The following is a 15,975-nucleotide window of genomic DNA, read 5'->3' as shown; positions in this document are numbered from 1 at the left end:
CTATTATAGACTGAGGTCACGCCCCCTTGGCGCCCGCACCATTGGATGTGAAGTTGCCGCAGCGCAGCCTATGAGCGAGCCAGACACTCATGTTCTAGCTGTGCAGCTGCAAATGCGCTTTACATAGTGGCTTCAGTAAAATCGAGGAAAAGGAGTTTCCCCACAGCGTATAGCTACGCAATACGAAGTGACCGTTCGAAAGGGAACTAATTTTGAATATGTCAAATATTGGGGGGAAAAACTTAATTATTGTAATCTAATCAGATGATTTTGCAGCTTTCAGGAAGCCATGCATCTCTGTGGAGATGTTCATTTACAGTACTCAGATTATTTAAGTATGTATTATTGGTATTATTTAACATGACTATAAAATATTATTTATTTATGGGGTTTATTTTGCAAGTCACAGTCTCAGGCACTACCTTTCCAACACTCACTGGTGCAAGATTACTTATACGTTTGCATTGTTTGTTGTTCATTTTCCTTTTTTTTTTCTTTTTTTTTCACTTACACTTGTCATATGATCTCAGAATATTTTTGTTATGCATTTTATTTATGTGTTATGCATTGTTCCCTTTTTTTTCTCCCTCGCACACTACATGTTGAGGTCTCTTTTGTATTTAGGGAATATAACAAGTTTTTTGTGTCTCAAGCGTTTTCATGTGATGTCAGTAGTTTAATATTTTAATCTTGGGGTCAGTAAGATTTTAGTAAGAACACTTTTGTTCAGCAAGGATGCATTAAATTGATCTAAATACGGTAAACATGTTTTTTAACATTGACGATGATAATAAGAATAGAAAGAATAAGAATTAAATTAAAATATGAAAAGAAAAATGTAATATTCCAAAATATTACTGTTTTTACTGTATTTTAATCAAATTAATGCAGCCTTGGGGACCATAAAAATATATTAAAAAACATTGAAAAATCTTAATCACATATTGAACATATCAAAAACCATGTTAATAAAGAGAAAATTTTGCATAGAACTTTTAATGTTGACAACCTAAGTCATGACAAAGTGCCATTTTAAGTTTCTGTAAAATATTAACTTTTCCCGTTTTCCTTGAACACCTATGTTTTTAAAAATCCAGCAGAAATAACTTCTCTGTTTTTAACAAGTTTTTAACTTGTATGTGTCCCAGCAGCTCTTTCAAAAGCTGAGGACTGGCTTGCTACACTTCTTCTCAGCTTGTTCTACTTCAAGCTGGCATAGTCAATTCCTGGTCACCCAGCGGCGATGTAATGAATGCTCAGTGGACACAACTGTCACCAGTCCCATCATACCACAGAAGAGCACCACTTTTGTAATGAGGTTTACAGACAGCTTTGGCCACAAGAGAGAGGAAACACTCAAACACGCACTTACAAGGTTAATTAAAAATGTTGTACCATACCGACACCAGCTAAGATAAAAGGTGAAAGTTAAGAAAAGGAGAGCGAAATTATAATGAAAATAGTTCCCCTCCCCTTCATTTTATTCCCTTAATCACTGATTACTCTCAACTCGTTAATTGAAGATAATTATAGGTTTTTAATTTTCGAATGTAGGTTAGTGGAGAAAGTGAGATAAATCATTACAAATGTCAGGGGGGTTCAGAGTGACGCAAATTAAGATCTTGCTGTGTGGCAAATATATTAGTTATGACTGCATGGTTCAAAGCAAAAGGCAAGCTAAGTGGTAGACTTCAAGATTAGCAGTGTTGGGAAAGTTACTTTTAGAAGTAATCTTTTGCAATATGATTGTAATCATATTTAATTGTAATTGTGGTACTTAGTTACTTTTTTTGAAAAGTAATGCATTACGTTACTTTTGCACTACGGTTGTGCTGGTTGCTGAGGGCACGCAAGTCTCTCGCTCTCTCGCTCTCTGCCGCGTGCTGCACGGTTTGGAGGTCATACGGTATGTCCTGTCTCGCATGCACGGCTCGAGATTCCAGGAGATTTGAACTAATTTAAGGGCGTCAGGGAGCCGCTATCAATGTGCAGGATTTTTATAGGTTAACTTTTTTTAAACAATTCAGCGCAACTCCAAAGAGGAGGACAAATGAGTGCCCGGCTTGAGGCTGCGCCCGAATGCCGGACAAGGGGCTTAAAATCCGGACTGTCCGGACAAAATCCGGACTTATGGCCACCCTAGTTATGATCACCGAAGAAAAGCACTGACCTTTGAAGGCAGAAAATTGAGGAAAAAAGTAATGAATTATTAACTTAAAAAAACAACATTTTAACCAGTATAACATAAAATCATTACATTTTAATAATAATAATAAAATAGACTAGTGTTATTATTCCTCACACTTCCTATACAAATAATTGTGAATCTGTCAGGAGATATTAAACAGCAATAAAGCACGAGACAGGAATAGCAAACTTCATCCATCAATCTTCATTCTCATCACTTCTGTTCTCCACACAAATCATTTCAGAAAACAACTGTTCAAACTCCCTTTTCAAAGTAAGAGTCCACAACACAACAACTGTTCTTTTTTTTTTATTAACCCATTTCACTGTTGTACATAGTTTATAGGATTTATAGGTTGCTGTTGAAAAGATAAATTACCTTGTAAAAAAAGTATGTTTGCTTGTGGGTATTTACAGTTCTAAAATGGAGGTCTTATTACTTATGTAAAAGCAGACATGATGCGGAAACCAAGAGATGTGTCACAAACCAGCACTTTGTGTTTCTTTTTAAAGTGTACGGATAATACTACTGAATGCATGTTAATGCATTTATGTGGCATGAGACAGCTTATTATTGCACACATATGATAGCTTATGCTATTTTAATTTTATTATTCTGTACCTTGTGAATCATAATGTCATTTTTAATTTTTAATCACTGCCAGTTCTTAGTTTGTCAGACAAAATGCTTAATGAGCACACAAATCACACAGGTGACCTAATTTAACCTGTTCACTGCCCTAAGACCTGAGACAGAGTGTATATTACATCCTATTCACTGGCTGGGATGTGGAAGTACATGTGCAAACAAACAAGTTAGCATATGCCCACCTGAGAATGTTGAAAAGAGTAATGCATACATATTTCAATTAAAGCCTGTTTCTAAAAATGGAGTAGATTAAATGGTTCCAGTGTTAATCAAAGATAAATATTTTTAACGGCAGTAACAGAATGAATAAATGTCTCTCTTTTATCTTGCCGTAAACCTACGTTTTGCATCCAGCTATTTTTATATGCCCATATTTTAATGAAGCTTTGTTTTTGCAATAGTGTATTAGAAGTTCTCACATTTAACATGATTTAATTAGAATTCTGGTATAATTGTTCAACCGCATATATGTACCAGAAGCTCAGATGTTTACAGATCACACAACCAATAAGGAATCATTTATCATTTCTAAATATGCTTTACAAGTTGTGCAAAGACAGACTGGGCAATCTACACTACCATGCTAATTCAGTATGGGGTTTTGTAGACAGCTTTGTAGACTGGCATTCTAAAGCAATTTTTTCAATGTTGTCATGTTGTTGTATTTATTGAGCAGATATCCATGAAATGGTATAACCAACTGAAACTGATGCATCATGTAGATTACAAATGCTTTGTGTATGTTAAATAATATTACATTTATGGAATTTATTTTGTTATACAGTATTTTATTATTTATTATACAATATATATATAGTTTACTTATTGCACTTTGGCACAATTACATATGGTGACTTTATAAGCATTCCATTCTGTTCTGTGTGATACTTAAAGACTGGTCAGAAATGACAGAACCTTTGTGAGAGCTCACAAGCATAAATTAGTAAAACAGATGTTAATATTACACCATTACACTGATGCTGTATTTAACTTATTTCATACTTATTGAGGCTAATAATGGAATTAATTCCACCATAAAAAAAACTGCAAATGACTTAATAGAAGTCCTTTCTATATATTTGCCATTAAAATGGACAAATGGTCTCCATTTGCTGATAAACATTTTGGAATCAGGGGCTTATTTTGGCTGAGCATTGACGTCCTTACCTGCAACAGTCCTCTCGCAAAGGTTCTGGCAAATCCATCTGAGACTCATCTTTAGAACAATTCTTACTTTTTGCAGTATATAAAAAGAACACAACACTCGTAAAGATGTATGCATCTCTAAAACTACACAAGTAAACTAGTTTATGCTTCAGAAGCTGCCCATACTGTACATTTGAGGATCAGTTTAAATAAATAAAAAAGTTCACAAATATATAGCCAACATATACCTGCAAATGCTAATGAGCTCAAACTGTGTTTGTTTGTTTCTAATTTACTCGATTTATCATATGAACTCAGATGACTCATTATTACTGTCAAATGATGATCAGGGTTCTTCCTTAATGATAAAACCAATTATGTTGGTATGTATATATGTATGGATGCATGCATGTATGTATGTATGCATTTATTTATTTGTTTGTTTGTTTGTTTTGTTTGCCAAAGTTGGTCATCCAGCCCACGGACACTTTGAGATATATAGATGATTCATTCAGATTTAATTATGCAGATGATGTTCGTTTGTACTCTTTATCCAGAATCACTGACCTATAAGATCTATAAATAAATTGAAATGTCTGTTTATGCATGATGTTACACTGCTCTGTTTTGTATTTTGCCATTCGTTGCTACAGTGCAAAGCATGATGGGAAAACATGGGAAAAAGAGGCCGATTCTTATTTTACCATGCTGCAACACCATTAAAGTCACATTCTGAGAACTATGCCGAAGGCTCTCTCTCTCTCTCTCTCTCTCTCTCTCTCTCTCTCTCTCTCTCTCTCTCTCTCTGTCTCTCTCTCTCTCTCTCTCTCTCTCTCCCTCCCTCTCTCTCTCTCTCTCTCTCTGTCTCTCTCTCTCTCTCTCCCTCTCCTTCTCTCTCTCTCTGTCTCTCTCTCTGTCTCTCTCTCTCTCTCTCTCTCTCTCTCTCTCTCTCTCTCTATCTCTATCTCTCTTGCTGCCCATGTTCCTGTCTCTCTCTTACCCCGAAAGCACGGCTATAATTCTGCTGAATAGGCATATCATGAATTTAACTGGGGGAAGAAAACTGGGTAGTGAGCCAGGCATTTCTATGCAATGCTTTATCAAAGTCAGCCAAGTGTATTAAACAGATCCACTAGGCTGCGGTATAAAAGAGCTGTTTGCCACTGCAATCAGGGCCTCACATTGAAGAACAAAGACAGTTCCTCTCTAGAAAGGGTGAGGTGCTACTGAGCCCACCCAGGTAATGTTTGTTGGAGGTTGGCCTTAAATCAGGCATGACAAGGATGAATAACTGTCTGTCTGAAACATGTTAATTTTCCATGAAGATGTTGAGCTACAGCTCTTGTTGTTATGCATCATTATTATAACATGTGTAGCTCTCTCAACATTTAGCACGTAATGTTTGAGTTGTCTAAATCCTTGTCAATCACTAAGTTGTTAGTGATTATAAATCACTAGATGACACTAAGTCATCTATTTCATTAATGGCGCTTTTCCACTGCATTGTACGGCTCGGTACGGCTCAGTACGGTTCAGCTCGGCGCGGCACGGTTTGGCTCGCATCGCTTTTCCACTGTGTGGTACGACTCGGCTCGGCGCGGCACGGCTCGGTTTGCTTTAGCTCGGTTGCTTTTCCACTGCAGTTAGTACCGCTTCAAAGTGGGTGGGATTATGACTGATCGTTATAGTTTATCCGCTCCTCGGCAACCAACAAAAGGGAACGTCTGCGCTCCCTCCACTGACCACGATTCAGCCATTTCTTTTTTGGAAGTTTTTTTTTCTTCAAGCAAGTCAAGCAAGTAGTTTTAAAACAGGTGCTACAGTGGTGGCTGTTACTGGCTATTTAAATCTAGCGAGTTTGATGTCTCGCAAATACAATGACGCTGGTAGTGACGATTCTGTCTGTCTGACCAATCAGTGATCTACAGTGCTTCCACGTCACATTTTAGTATCGGTACGGTACGCTTGGAACCTCAACAGAGGTGGTACCATTTAAAGCGAGCCGAAGCGAGCTGTACCGTACCGTACCATGCAGTGGAAAAGCGCCACAAGTGAGCCGTACCGAGCCGAGCCGTACCGTACCATGCAGTGGAAAAGCGCCACAAGTGAGCCGTACCGAGCCGAGCCGTACCGTACCATGCAGTGGAAAAGCGCTAAAGCGTGCCGTACCGAACCGTACCGTACCATGCAGTGGAAAAGCGCCATAAGTTGTTGATTCATTGTCTGTTGGACATAGGTTTTAAAGATAACTTGACACTAACAACAACATTTTCCATCATGTGACACTTCTAAGTACATTTGTCTTTTATCTACATGTTTTCCAGGAAACTCCTAAAAATAGTTTTTGCTGTATTTTCCATTGAAGCCAATGTTTTACTATAAGAGATGTAAGGGAAACAAATTATAATTGTAGTTTAGAATAAAGCTAAATATTTGCATTACAACATTCAAATTACAATGTATAACATTACAACTTGGTTCAGATGATGTCAGAACCCGGAAAACGTCTCGGGTTACGTCTGTAACCCGAGACGCTGCATTGAGAATCGACACATTGGGGAACGCCTTCTCAGGGAACGAGGGTTACAGTCGTAACCCGAGATGTTCCCTTTCAAGGGAACTCGCGCTGCGTCGAGAATCGACACACTGAGGAACGAAATGCCCACTGCGCAACACTGAGAGAATACGCCCTGATGTGAAGCAAACTGGCACACTCAAGACGAGAGAACACGTTAACCCGGTGTAGAGGGCAGATCCAAACTGTAGTGTTTTATAAAAGTGTGAGGGGAAGCCCAGCCTTAAGCATCACAGACTTCTTGGAGGGAAACTCCTGATAGCAAAGCCTGAGAGGAAGCCACTCCCCTAGTGAAGTGGGCTTTTAACGCCAGAGGTGAAGGCAAATAACGCACCTCGTAAGCTGAAGAAATTGTTTCCACTATCCATCTGCTAATAGTTTGTTTTGAAGCAGTGACCCCTTTCTTGGGGACCCAAAGCACACAAGTAGCTGATCTGAAAAGAACTCCAGCCCGAAGTTCTTTGGACATAGATCTCCAGGGCTCGGATCGGGCATTGTAGATGTAACTTCGTTTGCTCATCCAACACATGCGGTGGAGGATGGAAGGCCTGGAGAATTATAGGCCGTGCCACATTTGACGGCACCTTAGGCACATAGCCAGGTCTAGGGTGGAGAATGTCCTTTACTTTGCCGGGAGCAAACTCGAGGCAAGCAGGAGCGACAGATAGAGCCTGCAGGTCCCCGACTCTCTTTAGGGACGTGATGGCGAGCAGGAACGCTACTTTAAAAGACATACACTTCTCAGTCACCTCATCCAAAGGTTCGAAGGGTGCCAGGGACAACCCCTCAAGAACCACTGCCAGATCCCACGTGGGGACCCTGGACTGGATGACAGGCCTCATCCTCCTTACTCCACGAAGGAAACGTACTATAAGTGGGTGTCTCCCCAAGGTGCCCACAACTAGAGGCGTGTGGAAGGCAGCTACAGCCGCCACATTGACCTTAAGCGTGGACGGGGAGAGCCCGTCAGAGAAACGACTCTGGAGGAACTCCAGCACTGAAGCCACTGGGCAGTTAGCTGGGTCCACTTGATGTTCTCTGCACCATAAAGTGAATACATTCCATTTTAATGCATACAGTTTCCTCTTGAAGGGGGCTCTAGAGTTTAAAATGGTCTTGACAACCTCAATTGAGAGACCGGCATTTAAGAGTTGGTCCCCCTCAGGGGCCAGACCCACAGCTTCCATTTCTCTGGTCGAGGGTGAAATATTGTGCCCCTCGGCCTGAGACAGAAGGTCCCTCCTGAGCGGAATTTGCCACGGAGGGCCTGCTAGAAGAACCATAATGTCCGAAAACCACACTTGGGCCGGCCAGTACGGGCTACTAAGAGTAGGCTGATACTGTACCTCCGGACTCTCTCTAGAACCCCTGGGAGCAGAGCGATCGGGAGAGATGCAGACAGACGTACCCTCGGCCACGTCTGCACCATCGCATCCAGTCCCAGAGGAGCTGGATGCGTGAGGGAGTACCAGAGAGGACAGTGGGTGTTCTCTTGAGAGGCAAACAGGTCCACTTCCGCCTGACCGAACTCCCTCCATATCAACTCCACCACCTCGAGGTGGAGTCTCCATTCCCCGGGCCTCAGCCCCTGCCTCGACAGGATGTCTGCCCCCACATTGCTGTCCCCAGGGATATACACGGCTCTGAGTGACATAAGTGTTCCCTGGGACCACAGGAGAACCTGATCCGCCAGTCTGCACAGTGGGCGCGATCTCAGGCCCCCCTGTCGATTTATATATGAAACCACCGACGTATTGTCTGTTTGCACTAGAACATGATGGCCTCTGAGATCCTGAAGGAAATGTCTGAGGGCCAGAAACACTGCGATCATTTCCAGGCAATTGATGTGCCATGAAAGATGATGGTCCCTCCAAGGACCCCTGGTGTAGCGGACTTCCATAACCGCACCCCAGCCTGTGAGGGATGCATCCGTGGTTAGAATCTTTCTCTGACACCGTGATCCCAACACAGGGCCTAGGGACAGGAACCCTGGTTTCTTCCACATGTTCAAAGAACGAAGGCATCTGCGCGTTACTTTGATCGTGCAAAAAGGGTTGCCCCTCGGGGAAAACCCTCTGGATCTGAGCCACCACTGCAGGGCTCTCATGTACAGCAGGCCAAAAGGAATCACGTTGGACGCCACTGCCATAAGGCCCAGCACCCTCTGGAAGTGTTTGACAGTGATGGCCTGGCCTAGTTTGAGACTCGTTACTGTGATCAAGATGGTGTCTACACGAGCAGGAGACATCTGTGCCCGCATCGTGACAGAATCCCACACTACCCCCAAGAAAGTGGTTCTCTGTAGAGGGATTAAAGAACTCTTCTTGACATTGAGTCTTAAACCTAAGCACCTTAGATGGTTTAGAACAACATCTCGATGTTGAACCGCCATCTCCCTTGACTGTACCAAAATGAGCCAGTCGTCTATATAATTGAGGATACAAATGCATTGAAACCTTAGAGGAGCAAGGGCAGCATCCATGCATTTCGTGAAGGTGCGAGGCGACAGTGCTAGGCCAAATGGAATAACTCTGTATTGATACACTTTTCCCCCGAAAGCGAATCTTTGGAACTTCCTGTGTTGGGGAAGGATGGAAATATGGAAGTAAGCATCCTTCAGATCTATTGTGACAAACCAGTCCTCGGACCTGACCTGACTCGCGATAAGAGGTATAGTCAGCATTTTGAACCTGTATCTCCTCAGAGACCGGTTCAATACCCTTAGATCTATTATAGGTTGTAACCCTCCATCCTTTTTGGGAACTATGAAGTACCGACTGTAGAAACAGGCTTCCCTTTCTTGGGGAGGAACCTGTTCTATGGCCTCCTTTGCCAAGAGGGACTGAACTTCTTGCTTCATAACCTGACCCTGCTGTGGACTGACCAGTGTGTGAACCACCCCACTGGATCTTGGTGGACGATATTCGAACTGAATTCTGTACCCCTTTTCCACTGTGTGCAGGACCCACTGAGATATATTTCGAAGACCCCTCCAGGCGTCTAGATAATCTACTAGGGGGATCAGTCTCTCGAGACTGACATCGGGTGTTGTGTTTGAGATATCGGTGACCTGAAGCACTTGATTGGCAGGCATTAACCGACATTATTTTTCTACAGGCCTCGAGAGAGGGAACGCAGTCGACAGAGCCGCAACGTTTTCGGGCGGACACTGCGATTTGCGTTCGTTGAAAACCGATGTGTCCCGAAGCGCACGTAGCGGCGGGAAGCACACATCGATTTCCTGAGGGCTCCGTGAAGGAGCGAGATGTTGTTGCTCGATCACGGGGGACCACCCTCAGAGGCCTGCACAACGCGTCAGGGCCTCTTTGTTGAAGCCTTCCTAGCCTGGATGACAGTCCTCAGATCTGCCCTTGGGGGACGATGCAGCATCGGGCGAGAGATGAGATGCGAAATTCTCTTTAACCCGAGGCATCGTCCCATAGCCCTTTTCCCTCGACCCCATTATATTAGAATATATATGGACATTGGGGCTAGAGAGACGAGAAGAGAAGGACTTGTTCCACGATCTCGACACCTCGGTGTGGAGATTGGTGAAAAATGGAAGACTCCGGCGTGGAGGTTGTGGCCGGGCTTGCAGGAAGCGCTCATCAAGCATACTTTTTTTCGTTGCTTCCTGCTTTTCTAGGGGCCATTCGATTTTTTATTTACCCACAGCCTGGATCACAACCTCCAGAAACTCCTGAAGAGGGCCGAAGCCGTCTCAGCATTATCAGCCAGATCCCTTTGCGATTCCTATGAATGCAAGCGCCGTGCCGCCTCGACAGACGTGGGACCTGATCCATGGGGGGGCGCGTGTCTGGCCGTGCCTGGCCTGGCCAGACCGAGGCGGGAGCGGAGCGTTCTCATGGGCATTTGATCACAGTTTGCACAGACAGCGCCCTCGAGTGCTGCCCGTGCATGCTCCGCTCCGAGACAAACAACACAAAGCACGTGTGTCTCACCCTCGCTTAGATAGCGCGGGCAAGGGGACTCACACTGCCTGAATTGTTTCTCCATCACACTTTTACCTTTACCGAACAAACAACACTAAATAAGACACACAGTTTCACATATAACGCTTGCTGAAGAACAGAAAGCTGACGCTGCTATGTTCCGGCGTGCTTATGTAGCTTCCACTCACCGTCACATGCGACGTCATGGCTGACGTCATGACGCAACACCAATCAAGATTGGCCTAGTTCCACACAGGCTTCAGACGCGTCACGCTGAAGGCGTTCCCCAATGTGTCGATTCTCGACGCAGCGCGAGTTCCCTCGAAAGGGAACTAATGCGCTGCTGGTTTCTTCGAGATTTTCATTTGGAGTTTTATTATGGGGATTTTACATTAAACTGCACACACACACCCCAAACTGTCTTATGTAGTGACTTATTATAAACATATGTTCTAAAAAGGAATATAACTGTTTCAAAATTCACGTTTTCGGTATGGGTGTGTGTGATTTACACTGTAGAATAAAATGCCAAAGTATCAGCAAAGTTATGTTTAGGCACAGGCTTTATTTTACTCAAAAATGTAAAAATTTATAATAATTACAAAACCCCATAGGAAAATCTCGAAGGAAGCAGCAGTCTTCCGGGTTCTTCCGGGTTCTGACATCATACCTGCACCACTTGTCAGGATTTGAGATTATTTGTTCATGTTTAGAGTTTGTTTTTGTCCTGTTTTTTTTTCTGTTCAGTTCCTGTCTCAGTGTTCTATGTCATCTCAGTTTATCTCTTAGCTAATCTTCTACCTATTAATTAGTTCAATCTTCCTCCATCCCCTTCCTGTTTGTATCCTTGGTTACTGATTGTGTTAGTCCTTAGTTAAGGTGTGTCTTGTTAATTAGTTTCATTAGTTCTTCTTGTTTTCCTATATATTTAAAACGTCCCGGGTTACGTATGTAACCCTAGTTCCCCGAAGGGACGGACGCTGCGTGTAATCGCAGTGGGAACGCCCCCCAGCGTAGCGCGTCTGAAGCATGAATGAAATCAGTCAATGGAGCGTCACAGCGGGTGACGTCACCGACCAGGAAGCTATAAATATCCCCTGAATACACAAGCCACCAGCTTCTAATGTTACTGAAGCAAGCGATCCAAGGGGATGCCGAGAGTATGGCAGGACACGCAGCGTCCGTCCCTTCGGGGAACTAGGGTTACATACGTAACCCGGGACGTTCCCCTTCAGGGACTACCGCTGCGTGTAATCGCAGTGGGAACGCAATACCCACATCCCCATACGACCAAATCCCCGTCGTGTGTCATAAGGAGACACAAGCCGACGAGAGAACCTGAGCCCCGGGAGTGGAGCTAAGGTCAAGGGAATAAAATCTGACGAAAGTGTGCGGTGAGGACCAGCCTGCCGCATCACAAACGTCCTGAAGAGAAGCTCCTGAAAGAAGAGCTGTAGAAGCAGCCATACTCCGGGTGGAATGAGCCCTTACAGCCAAAGGTGAAGGCTGATGGGCCGAACCGTAAGCAAGCGAGATGGCCTCGACCACCCACTTGCTCATCCTTTGCTTAGATGCTGGACACCCCTTCTTAGGTGACCCAAAACAGACAAACAATTGTTCTGATTTCCTCCACAGGGCAGCTCTGTGGACATACGCATCTAAAGCCCTAACAGGACACAGCAAATTAAGTTTCTCCTGGTCTGACGTCAAAAAAGGCGGAGGACAGAAAGCCTGCAGAACTATAGGTCTAACCGAAGTGGTTGGTACCTTAGGAACATACCCTGGTCTCGGACAGAGAAAAGCTTTTACCATACCAGGAGCAAATTCCAGGCACGAGGGAGCCACCGAAAGTGCTTGAATATCTCCAATTCTTTTTAGAGACGAGATAGCAAGAAGAAGGATAGTCTTTAGTGTAAGGAACTTTTCCGAAACTTCCTCGATGGGCTCGAAAGGAGCTAGGGAGAGACCTTCCAAGACGATGGCCAGATCCCAAGCTGGTACCCTCGTGCGGACTGCAGGCCTCAGCCTCAAGGTGCCACGAAGGAAGCGAGATACAAGTGGGTGTCTCCCGAGAGAACCTCCACTGAGATAACCCTGTGGAGAGCCGGTCCTGCAGGAAATCCAGCACTGTACCAACCGGGCAGTTAACTGGGTCCTGCTGGCGCTCTCCACACCAAGAGGTGAAAAGTTTCCACCTCGCGGCATATAACTTCCTTGTGGCGGGAGCTCTGGATTGGAGGATGGTCTCAACGACCTCAGTCGAGAGACCTGAATCTATGAGCTGGGCCCCCTCAGAGGCCAAGCCCACAGCCTCCATAGTTCTGGGCGGGGGTGAAAGATCGACCCACTCGCCTGAGAGAGTAGATCTCTCCTGATCGGTATCTCTAGGGGAGAGCCGTCGAGGAGAGACACTAGGTCCGCAAACCATACTCGGGCCGGCCAGAACGGGGCTATTAGCAGAAGACTGAGCCCGTCCCGGCGAACCCTCTCCAGAACTCCCGGGAGCAGAGCGATCGGGGGAAAAGCGTACAGACGTGACCTCGGCCACGGATGTACCATCGCGTCCAACCCCAGTGGGGCTGGCAGGCTGAGAGAGAACCACAGTGGACAATGTGATGTCTCTCTGGAAGCAAATAGATCTACCACGGCACGACCGAAATGTTCCCATAGGAGCTCCACCACCTCGGGGTGAAGACTCCATTCCCCGGGCCTCGGCCCCTGCCTCGACAGGATGTCTGCCCCCTGATTTAAGTACCCTGGGAGATAAATAGCTCTCAAAGAAAGAATTCTCCCCTGGGACCATAGGAGAATCTGACGTGCCAGTTTGTAAAGTGGGCGAGAACGCAGACCCCCCTGATGGTTGATATAAGAGACCACCGATGTGTTGTCTGTTCGAACAAGAACATGGTGGCCCCTTAGGTCTGGGAGGAAGTGTTTCAGAGCCTGAAACACTGCCAACATCTCTAGACAATTTATGTGCCATAGACGGTGATGGTCCTCCCACAGACCCCGAGCTGGGCGACCACTCATGATCGCCCCCCACCCCGTGAGAGAGGCATCTGTCGTTAGCATAACGCGACGACAAGGAGCTCCCAACACCGGGCCTTGGGAAAGAAACCGAGGATCTTTCCACATAACCAGGGCGCGAAGACATCGTCGCGAACTCATGATCATGCGAAACGGATTTCCCCTCGGGGAGAATCCCCTGGTTCTGAGCCACCACTGTAACGGTCTCATGTGCAGGAGGCCAAAAGGTATCACTTTGGACGCAGCTGCCATGAGACCTAACAGTCTCTGGAACTGTTTTACAGTGGACGACTGGCCTAGCTTGACCTGATCTACTGCGGCGAGAATCGAAGCAACACGAGCAGGTGACAACTGTGCCTGCATCGTCGTCGAATCCCACACTACACCGAGAAAAGTGGTTCTCTGTAATGGAGAAAGAACACTCTTCTTGGCGTTGAGCCTCAACCCCAACCTCTAGATGTGAGCAAGAACGACATCTCGGTGCCGAACCGCCTGCTGTTCTGATTGAGCTAGAATTAACCAATCGTCTATATAGTTCAGAATACGAATGCCCTGCAGCCTCAGCGGGGCTATAGCTGCATCCATACACTTCGTGAACGTGCGGGGTGACAGTGCTAGGCCAAACGGAAGAACCCGATATTGGTACGCTTCGCCCCCGAAAGCGAACCTCAGGAACTTCCTGTGTTGAGGGAGGATGGATACATGGAAGTAGGCGTCCTTTAGGTCTATCGTGACAAACCAGTCCTCGGATCTGATTTGTGACACGATCTGTTTGAGAGTGAGCATCTTGAATTTGAGCTTCCCTACAGTGCGATTTTAGAGACGCAGATCTAGAATGGGACGCAGCCCTCCATCTTTTTTCGGAACGATGAAGTACCGGCTGTAGTATCCTAACTCCCTGCTGGGCGGAGGAACCCGTTCTATAGCCCCTTTGTGCAGCAGAGTTTCTACCTCCTGTTCTAATACCAGAGCCTGCTCGGGGCCCACCACCGTGGGCAGAACCCCTCTGAACCGAGGTGGACGCGTTCTGAACTGAATAGCGTACCCGTTCTTTATAATATTCAGGACCCACTGAGAAACATTGGGAAGCATTTCCCATTCCGCCAGGAACTCTACTAAGGGAACCAGCCTCTCGAGGCTGGCCTCTGGATGAACATCCCGAGTGACAGACACAGCGCCCTGTAACATACTGGCAGGAAACAGCTGGTCTAAGCACTCCACAACCCTCCTCGGAGGGGGCGAGCGTCCCTCGGGAAATCGCTCGCCGAGTCTCTCTACGCCCTGTATAGGCAGGGTTAGTAGAACAGACCCCTGAGGGCATCGAGAAAGACAGGGCGCCGTGTTTTTGAGCGGCGAACTCAAGTCTTTCCCGATGGGGACCACCCTCAGAGTCCTGACGTTCAGCCCGTCAGGACTTTTTCGACGCGGCCTTCCTGGCGACAATGACCGACCTCAGATCAGTCCTGCCCCGAGAAGGCCGCGCCGGAGAGCGCCCCGCCTCGTCCCTCCAGTTTGTCTGCGGGGGGGGCACGAGACGCGACACTCCGCTTCTGCTGTGCTCTTTTAGAAGACGAACTCGACGGCTGGGACTGCCCTCGCTCAGCAGCCCCAGTGACGCGCACTTTGAGAGGGATAAACTTATGAAAAGCAGCCGCCTGTTTTTTCTCTTCCTGGAACCTCTCAGTGACAGAGTGAAGAGCGTCACCGAAGAGGCCCGCAGGCGAAACAGGAGCATTTAATAAGAGAGATTTATCTTTTTCTTTCATAGAGGTTTGACTCAACCATAAATGCCTTTCTGTGGCCACCATGGCTGCCATAGACCGGCCAACAGATTTAGCTGTTTCCCTGGTGGCCCGGAGAGTGAGATCAGCAGTCTGCCTGAGCTCATTGATCATATCTGCCGAAATTTCTCCCCCCTCACACACATCTTTGAGCAGGTCAGCCTGATAAGCCTGCATAATGGCCATTGTATGCAAACATGCAGCCGCCTGCCCAGCCGCCGAGTAAGCCTTCCCCACCAGCACAGAAGTATTTTTCAGTGGTCTAGAAGGAAGAGCCGGTGCTTTAAGCGAAGATGCCGAGGCAGGAGAGAGATAGCTCGCGAGCGTCTCCTCCGCCTTCGGCATCGTCACATATCCAGCAGACTTTGCACCAAAAATATTACCATAAGCATTGGATTGATTGGTATATATTCTGCTTGAAACCGGTCTAACCCAGGTCTTTGAAACCTCAGCATGAAGGTCTGGGAAGAATGGTAAGCACCGGCGAGAAGGCTGAGGACGTGCAGAGAGAAATCTATCATCTAGTTTGCTTTTATTTCTAGATTCTTGTTTATCAGTTGGCCATTCAATACTGAGTTTTTCAACAGCCCGAGATAACACATCCATTAAACCTTCTTCAGCAGTATAATGAAGTGAGCTAGTTTCCTCTGATGCCAA

This window comes from Siphateles boraxobius, unplaced genomic scaffold (assembly GCF_051911475.1).
Source record: "Siphateles boraxobius isolate OS27281-9 unplaced genomic scaffold, OSU_SipBor_1 3, whole genome shotgun sequence".
Classification (NCBI taxonomy): Eukaryota; Metazoa; Chordata; class Actinopteri; order Cypriniformes; family Leuciscidae; genus Siphateles; species Siphateles boraxobius.
Note: the sequence above shows the minus strand (reverse complement) of the source record.